The following is a 9,986-nucleotide window of genomic DNA, read 5'->3' as shown; positions in this document are numbered from 1 at the left end:
GATATATTCATACCCGCGACAAGTAATTCGGAACGGAGGGAGTAAATGACTAGGATTTTGACCTCAAGAATCTATTTTAAGTGTTCCACTGCGGATGACCTTAGCATGCAATAAAGGAGTTTCAACTCAAGGAGAGTAGGCCATGGTTGCCGCTCGGGCCAGCCCATCCTGGCCTCCATCACCACCATCCAACCATTGTCACAATCACCGTTGTCATGCCCCTGCCAGCCAACACACAACGTTGTCACTCCCTCCCTCCGTTCCGAATTACTTGTCTTGGATTTGTCTAGATACGGATGTATCTAGACTCATTTTAGTGCTAGATACCTCCGTATCTAGACAAATCTAAGACAAGTAATTCGGAACGGAGAGAGTAGAAAGCAGTAGCATCGTGACCTTGCCACCCATCTTGCCCTGGCCCTCACCGATACTAAGGGCATGTACAATGGTTGATAAAATAGTTTTATCTTAGGTCTTGCATGTAATTAAAAGATGACAAAAAAAATGTCTACAATGGGTCATTTCTTAGCCTTATCTTCATAACTAGTTATTCCTAAAAACATGGTGACATATATTGTGCTAAGATATCATCTCTTGTCTTATCTTAAATAAGAGAAGACAAGCCTTTTCTTATGAGTTCTCTCTCCTCCACCTCATCATTTATCCTACATGACACTCCTAAGATAGCATCATTGTACATGCCCTAATGCGCCATCCCAAGAATCTTTATAAAACCCTAATCACGTCGTCTCATCCATATATTATCGCCCACGGTGAACGAAAGCATTGGTGTTCTAATCAGATCATCCCTCTTTTTTTATAAATCTCACCCACTTTATTAATGCAGAATGTTCATAGGTAGAACGTTATCATTATACGGATTATCCAACCAAATACAGTGTCCTATGTATGGATTACATGCAAACATGGCGATATTGTGTGCTACAAAACTAAAAGTCCTACGCTCGAAGATAAATTTACAAGATTGAAACCCAGTCTTGTGCTCCAATATTTCTTGTATAATTGAACCTTGACTTCCTCCGGAGCTACTGAATGTCCTACACCACTAAGCAAAGTTTATGTACGCCTAGATCCTCCACAAGTGACATAATGTCGTCTCGACAAGCCAAAGCTTCAAGTGTTTGTTGGGTCAGTGATGCCACTGAATACTGTCGCCGAAACTCCTTGGTAAACACCATTGGCATCTCTACAGATTGCCGCCGCTATTTCTCTACGGCCATTGCTTTCTACAGCCCTATCCACCTTGAATTTCATATAACTCTCCGCATGTGGCAACCAGCGTTTTGAGAGATCCCCCGTTTGACGGACAGGTCTGTGCATTGTCGCTGCCGGTGGTAGTGATGCTAAGTCCATCGGGTACGTGTTGATGAAGGAGTTTGTATGTCGCATACCAAATTGTCCACAAAGTCATAGCCAGCCTTGTGAACTTCTCATGGGATAAACTCTCAGCACTTCGCATTAGGCTCAGTGTTGTCGACCATCCGCTCAACCAAATCCTTGTCAGACAAGGCCCATGTGCGCAACCTATCATTGCATGGCGCAACCTATCATTGCATGGCGCAACCTATCATTGCATGGCGTCACGAGTCCAGAGTACTCCCCGCCGCAAAGAGGGCATGCATTAACACATGACATGTTCCTTTTGTGAAAACGCCCGTCGTCGGGAGCGAGTGGCAGGGAAAGTCGCCACAGAAACACCTTGACCTTTGAGGGGACCGAGATGTTCCATAGAGACGTCCAAGCCTTCTCCTCCATCGCATTATGTACCCATCCGACATTTTGGAAATCATGAAATATGATAATCGTCCAGAAACCCAAACTGGCGCCCTGAGCGGAGTGCTTATCTTTATCTTTACCTACCAATAAACCAGCTGTTGCTTTTGGTCGTCCGTCGCGGTTGTTTTGCAAAAACGCCCCTCGATTTACAGGAAATCAACCCGCGGTCCCTGTTTAAGTGGATCTGAGAAAACGCTTCGTTTTTTCACAAAACACCCTGCCATTTGAAGCATTCAACCCGCGGTCCGAGCAAATTTGTGTAAAGGAAAAAAACGCGACCACAAAAGGAGCACGGGCTCGCCTCCTCTCCCTCTCGCACATTAAGTCATCGCCGCCGCCAAAGAGCAAAGGTGGGCTGGGGTTCAGGGATCTACATAGTTTCAATCTTGCCCTACTGGCCAAGCGGGTATGGAGACTGTTGGAGAACCCGGAGTCGCTGTGTGCACAAGTCTTAAGAGCGAAGTACTATCCGAACGGAAAACTATTAGAAGCGAAGATGAAGAGTGGGTGTTCTTTCACGTGGCAGAGCATTTGTGCAGGAATTAACACCTTCAAAAGAGGTGCCATTTGGAGGATCGGTGACGGTTCTCAGGTTAATATTTGGTCTGACCCGTGGGTTGCTGAGAGCGCGGACGGACGTGTAGTTACCCCGAGAGGAGCTAATCTGCTGTCAAAGGTGGCCGACCTGATCGATCCGGTGACAGGTGTATGGGATCGAGATCTTGTAATGGATACGTTTTGGCAGGTTGATGCGGAGAGAATTCTGGCGATCCCGCTCGCACCGCAGGGTATGATGGAGGATTTCGTGGCCTGGAGATTCACGAAGAACAACATGTTCACAGTCCGGTCGGCGTACCATGCTGAGTGGGATCACCAGTTTGGACGATGGTTTGAGAGAACGAAAGGCCAACAATCACAGCGTTATCCGGTATGGGCGAAGCTGTGGGAGTCCTCATTGCCGGGAAAGATCAAGATTCACGCATGGATGGGTTCGTTCCATGCTTCGGAGTCCTGGCAAATCAACATATTGCTATGCCTAGGAACTGTCCTACGTGTGCAGGAGGATGTGAGGATGTCAAGCATGCACTATTTACTTGTCCAAGAGCGGCGGAAATATGGAGGTGTCTAAAACTAGATGGATTGGTGGAGGAGGCAAGTAATGTAGACACAGCTGGTTCTTTAGTTTTGGACCATATTTTATGTATGCCGACGAGAGGAAGCCTGCTTCCAGAGGTGAGCGCACAAACATTAATCCTCGTTGGGATATGGTATATATGGTGGGAGAGAAGGCAACTAGTTCATGGAGAAGAGGTCCAATCGCCAGCTCGGTCAGCCTTGTCAATTTCTGCCCTAGCTGCAAATTATACGCATGCAAGGAAGAAGGAGACATGGGTGAACAAGGAACGATGGATCAAGCCTATGGAGGGATGTGTTAAGCTCAATGTTGACGCAGCATTTCATGCAGAAACTCTCAATGGAGCAGTCGGAGCAGTACTGAGAGATGACAGAGGGGGATTCATAGCGGCGTCCAATGGAAAACTAGAGCATGTGACGGACGTGGCAACAGCGGAAGCATTTGCTTTGAGACATGGGCTCCTACTGGCGCAACAGGTGGGCGTGAACAAGCTGGTGGTGGAGGCGGATTGCCTGGAGGTGATTAACACGATGAACCTGGGTGGATTCACGGCGACAGGAGCGGCGGCAATTTATGCAGATTGCAATGTACTCATAATAGGTTGGAAAAAGTCTAAAACAAACCTTGAATTTGTCGGCGAAAGCTAAATCAAACCTTGAACTCTCAATCCCTGGAATCAGCACACCAAACTCCCTTATCCCGGTATATTTTAAACCTTGAGACGACTTAGCCGGTATTTGCTGAATTAGGCCGGCCCATTAACATCGTCGCTCGCGTGCGCGCACTGCTCTGGGTTTCCTTTTTTTTTCCTTGTTTTGTTTTTTTCCTTTTCTCTTTTTTACTCCTGTCTATTTTTTCTTCTTATCCAATGTACATTTTTAACGCACACATAAAATATTTTTTGATAAACTTTTGATACTTCCATATACATTATGTACATTTTTAAATTAAATTGTTTCATTTTTTTGAATACATGGTTATATTTTTTTTCCAAATGCATGTTTACATTTTCTCAATGACAATAAACATTTTATAAAACCAAACAAACACTCTTCTGCATGGTTCAACATTTTTAAATATGTAGCCACTTTTTTCAAAAACATGCCAAGTATATTCTGTTAAATGTAAGACACAATTTTTTACAACGCGCACACTTTTTCTTTACATTGTACACACATTTGTGTTTGAAAATGTCACAAACACATTTTTTGAAACTCATGAACATTATTGAAATGCTACATTTTTCGATTGTACGAAACATTTTTTGAATCACACAAATATTATTATAAATTCTATAAACATTTGTTTGAATTGGTCCGTACATTTTCATAAAACCTGCGATATTTTCTTACAATTTGTTCAGATTTCGAAATTTGTCCCTATTTTCTCAATTTTCAAAAAGCATTCACACATTAAAATTATGTTTATGTTTCAAAAAGTGTTCGCACTTAAATTTTTTGTACAGCTTTCAGAAAAGAAAAGCTCGCTTCATGTCTGGTCGGCCGGCCCACATGAGTACGTAGCCAACGATCCAAAACATTTTCTAAACAAATTATTTACAAAATTATAAAAACATTATTTATAAAATGTGACACAATTTTTGAAAATCCGAAACATTTTCATAGCATGTGAAAAACTGTTGAAACTCTGAACATTTTTTATAGTTGTTTTTAGAATCACAAGCAGCTTTTAAAAATGCGAATAGAATTTCAAAATTCCATAAAAAATTCAAAACACAAAATAAATTAATTGTGCGATAAATAGAAAACAGGAATGTTTTTTAACTGCTGGAAAATTTAGAAATGCGTGAATATATTTTAAAGTTCATGATTTCTTGTTGTGTTATAGTGGGTCGGCCCAAATTCAGAGTAGCAGGATATCCCGGCCGGGATTTTCTTATTCCCAGTGTGCCAAACAGGTCTATGGTCCAAAATAGACCGGGATTACAAGTTCAGAGTGCCAATTTCCGGGATCCAAAGTTTAGGGTTTGATTTAGCTTTCGTCTGCAACTTCAAGGTTCGTTTTGGACCTTTTCCTAATAGGTTATACTTCGGTGTCTTTCGTCCATTGCCCTAGGGAGGCAAACTGTGTCTCTCATGAGCTAGCTAGGCTGGCGGTCTCCAACCCACCCTCGCTGTGGGTTGAGGAACCACCAGCATCCATTGTAAGATGGCTGGTGGAAGATGTAATGGTTATTTGATCTAATAAAGAGGCCGAAGTTTCAAAAAAAAAAGTCATCACCGCCGCCGCCACCCACGCCGTCCGCTTCCGGCGACCTCCAGCGCCGCGCAGCACGCCCCGAGCTCCCCACGGTCCACGCCTCCCTTCCCTCCGGCGATATTCTCCGCTCCCGTTCTCTACCACCCGCTCGCCCGTGGCTAGGGTTTCGGGCAGGGCTTCATCGGAGCCACGAGCGCGATGACGGCGGCGGTGGCTCAGAGCCATGAGCGTGACGGAGGCTGGGGAAAGAATAGAAACACTACTGCTCGCAATGACAGGATGGTGCCGTGCGTGCGCTGCCCCAAGGCTGCAACTGCTTCCTCCAGTCGTCCCCCCTCCATGGCTACATCTTGGTGAGACCCCTTCCACCCAAGCCTCTCCCCCTTCCTTTTTTTAAACTGATTCCCAATTCCTTGATCAAACCATGCACCTCTGCTCCTGTAGATCTCGCTTAGCTACCAGTACAGTGCAGATTGCTTTCTCTATTCAATTGATTTTGTTGTCTATGTATTACCTGAACTCCAAGGGAACCAACTTACATGGCGTAATGGATGGAGGTCAGTAGATGTTTTCCTGATATGTTCACTTGTTTTTAATAGTTCCCATCAGATTATAAGCATGGGCTTTGTGCAATAGGCAGAAATCTGTTTGTAATCAATCAAAGATAATGAGAACGTTTACTGAAATCTTTGTAATAGTCGATCCTATGAATTGCCTTGATTGGAAGTCCGACGATGATCTCATATTATTAGGAACTCACTTTTCAAACATATGCATTAGTAGTTTTTATGTCTTTGCTTTTGCCTTCTGAACATACTGGATTGCACTCTGTAGGAAATGGCACAGATTTCTCCTTCTGAACATGGTATTAAACATTGCAAACAACTGATTATAGTAGTTAGCAAATGCAGATCATTGTATATTGTTAGTTACGTGTCTTTTCATATGAAATACTATTATTTTGGGAAAAGGCATCTCGCTGAGTTTAATAAAACTCCTTAGATTTTGTATGGTGAGATTGTCTTCAGCAAACAAGATCTGTATTGTTATTGGGGTTCTTTTATTTTGTTCTAGGTGTTATTGGGGCGTATTTTTTCATGGTTGGAAACAAGATGTTGCTGCTGTTGGAGCTCACAGAGAATGGTGTTATGATAGTCTACTTACTTCTGAAGGTGCATTAGAAGATAAGTGGGAGTCCAGATTCTTTGGCCTCAGAAAAGTGGTGATAAAAATCTTGAAGTATTGTTAGCATTTTCCTCTAAAAATGGAAAGAGAACATACAAAGAAGGTACACAGTGATGTTCATTGTCATGGAAAATTATTATCCTTTTGTTATATTGAGTAGTTGTTGTTGGATGTTATTTGTCTCTTTGAAAAACATCTGATGTAAATTTGGTGTACTTCAACTCAAATGCCTACTACTAGAACCAAAACCTACTACTAAATGGTTCCAAAAACATTGCATGTTATTGTAAAAGTCTTGGTCAATATTCTCGTGTTACTGTGATGTAGTAGACAAATTTTTATGCTTGGACATTTTTAACTTTTCTTATAGCAACTATTGCACTAAAATTCTTTGCTGGTCTCTTACTTCTATTGATGGCAGAAAAGAACACATTTGGGTACACCTACCAGGACAGTTTGTTCTACGTTTATCTTGCTTTGAGGTTGCATACCCTAAGATATCAAGATAGCTCTTGATGGTATAACATGACATTGGCAGGAATTATCGATGACTACTTTGATGGGTACTTTTCTGAAGAAATGATTGTCCCAGGTACTGTGATGCTCGCAGTTCTATCTTTTTCAATACTTGCATATGCCATTGTGATACAAGATACTGCTACATTTTGCAATGTCCGTGATTCAGATTGACCATGATTGCTACTGCTGTTTAAGATCATAAACTTTGTCATGGTTGATTAAATAGGCACAACTGATTTTAGTCACAGACCCTAAGATATCAAGAAAGCACTACTACAAATTTAGAACTAGGATGTAGTTTTAAATAGTTCCTGTCAAGTATGCTTATTTGCAATCTAGGATCACAGTTCTAAGGTTAATACTTTTAGTTGTGTAGCATTGCGAATCTCGGCTCTTGAAAATTTTCCTACCATACCAACACATTTGGTAGGATTTGCCTTATTTTGTAATGAGCAAACAAAAAATGTTGTAAATATAACAAATAATTATGTGCAGTAGTACATGGTTGGAAATTCCTTTCCTGTTCAATGCATATTAGAGTGGAATTTGTACTGTTTGGTATGCATTCACAATCAACATGGGGTGCTGTAGTGTAAATTGTTTGAAGTTGCCTTTTGGCCAGTATATATAAGGATGGAGTACTGTACTGTTTGGTCTGCCTTTTTGAAAATCGGAAGCGGTTTTAACATTTCACATCATGATATTGTAGTTTACGGTACTAAGCTTGACGCTTCTCGGTGTGCTGTTGTTCTTCGTCAGCGTGGAGCTAGCCGTCGCCACATATACCCGTTGCCTCCGCTTGACGTAGTTCGCTATGGACATAGACATGGGAAAGTCGCGACGGAGATCCCCCACTTCAACCCACGGATCCAGGGTGGCTGTGGCGGTCAGCTGGTGACCGAGCTCAAAATCTGGTTCAGCGTCAATGGTTGGCTGCGCTCCAGTGCGAGGGGTGGTGGCGCTTCGAGGAGACAGCTGCGTGCCTTCATCAGTTGCTTTGTGTACTACTTTTCACTTTCAGAATAAATTCGTGATTCCATAGTGAGTCATTACCAACGAAATTATGGGGGGTTTTGCTCTAGGCATCAGATCAGGAAGCACAAGCCCCGTCTCTTTGGTGGTCTCTTTGGTGCTCCAGTAGTGGATATTGCTGGAATAGCTGAAGGACTTGGTTGTAACACTTGCTCTGACCTTTACTCACCAAGCAAGTTTTCCAAAAATTGAAGTCGGATTTTTTCAAGGTTCCTATACATATACACAAATAGTGGGAAATTAATTGCCCTTAGATATTGTTGTGCTCTTTTGAAAAGCAGGTCTGTGTATACAACATACAGTGTATATATATATATATATATATATATATATATATATATATATATATATATATATATAATTATATATTATATATATTCTAGGACCTATGGTGCCCAGCAAGCATAAACAAATTTAGCTTGCAGCTTTGTTAACGCATCGCTATGCTTTGATACAAAATTTAGGCGTAGTGCCAGTCTATTGATAAATAACCCTCCGGCAAGGTTCATATCTAAGTCTTGGTTGATCAACTGTTACACGCCTAACTAAAATCTTTCCTTCAGGATTTCCTAAAAGATTTTTCATTAATCGCATCATTGTCCATACAAATGACGTACTGAAGTAGGCCATGGACCCTCTCGTCTAATATAAAAAATCCATGAGATCTAGCATAGCTAGCCAGCCCATGATCTACTTGGTTACACTCTCGACGCATCAGGGATGTGCATCACTACTGAAAACGAATCATCTGCTCCCTAATATCCACATACCCAACAAACAGTCTTGATCTGCAGGTCCCAGTGAATTGTAGCACCTCAAAAACTGCAAGCTGTCGATTTTCAAGATTACCGGGCCAGTTACCAACTTACCATTCATGTGGATGAGTGAGAGCAAGAAACAACCTCAGCTTTTGCTTCCTCGGTGGTGTCCGAGCACTGTCGGAGTTCAGTTCCCAGCGAAAACTACAGCTGTCCTTTGTACTGGAATGATTATTCCTGTTGCAACGTACTCCTTAGTACTTCCCATTATCTATGGATATGTAATCTTAATGAAAATAGTATGTTTCTGAATATTGCCATGTATGCCTCGCTTGATTTTTCCACACACCAAAGTTTTTATCAATCAATGTGTGCGCGGGTGATTAGATTAGAACAAAAATACAGTTTTGAAATTTGATAAGGAGTCCTGATGGACGTGTATATATATGCATGTGTTGTTTATATTTGAATCGAGAGAAGGTACAAAAACAATATACACTTATGGCAAATGTGTTAGTTGGTCTTCTTAGATGCAGAGCCTGGGAAGATGGTGGTCTTCTCTCATTCTCTTCTAAACAATGTATACACTGCAGGTAGGGGAGAAGTAGAGAAGTATTGTACTGCTTGGAGAAAGATATGAGAAATCAGCAGGCATAAAGTTGACTAGGTATACAGGCTCATGCCGCTCTGGTGCCTGCAGTATGGCGTGGTATTCTACCCAGAACTTGCCGCGGAAAAGGACAACCGCGCCTGCTCCGTCCCCTACAACAGGGGCTCAATTCTTCAATGGGTGACTGAATGAGACCACGGCCAGTCTCACTCACAGGGTGGCCCTGCTTCACCTACATCGACGTGTACTCCACCAAGTATAGGCTCATTAGTCGGGCCAAGAAGCTCGGTAAACGTTTGATGTAACCTCACCAAAGAGAGTTAGCTACATGCTGCGATGAAGTTTGGAAGTCAATGTCGGTTGCTAGAATTTGCGACCAGGCATCAAACTGGTAATGTTCAGTCTTCAGTCTGCAGTCTGCACTCGAAACTATTACCGTGCATCGACGGCAGTAGAGCCTCGGCAAGACATATTAACTTTCAAAGTCTGAAGGCCAAGCAAGGGACTGGCCCCACTTATTAGTATGTCGTTAATTCTCATGAATCCACTCATCTTTTTAATTAAATTTTTTCTTCCTGTATGTTTAATATGGCTTGCACTTTATATTGCTAATGTTCTGCTCAGTTTGTCTCACTTCTGCTATGTATTATATTAACAATTTTCGGATCACATTTAACAAGAACGACATTGTTAGATATTGATTTCTCATTTGCATATTGTTTAGGATTCA

General features: G+C 42.0%; 1 long non-coding RNA gene across 1 annotated transcript; it reads left to right on the top strand.

Moving 5' to 3' along the window:
• Positions 1-5,617: 5,617 nt before the first annotated feature.
• On the top strand, positions 5,618-8,057 carry LOC123057873 (uncharacterized). Its single transcript, XR_006426986.1, has 4 exons — positions 5,618-5,709; positions 6,227-6,440; positions 6,876-6,929; positions 7,616-8,057. It is a non-coding gene; the product is annotated as an uncharacterized lncRNA (long non-coding RNA).
• Positions 8,058-9,986: the final 1,929 nt, after the last annotated feature.

Source organism: Triticum aestivum, chromosome 3A, assembly GCF_018294505.1.
Source record: "Triticum aestivum cultivar Chinese Spring chromosome 3A, IWGSC CS RefSeq v2.1, whole genome shotgun sequence".
NCBI classification, from domain to species: domain Eukaryota; kingdom Viridiplantae; phylum Streptophyta; class Magnoliopsida; order Poales; family Poaceae; genus Triticum; species Triticum aestivum.
This window is presented reverse-complemented; position numbering and strand designations above follow the sequence as displayed.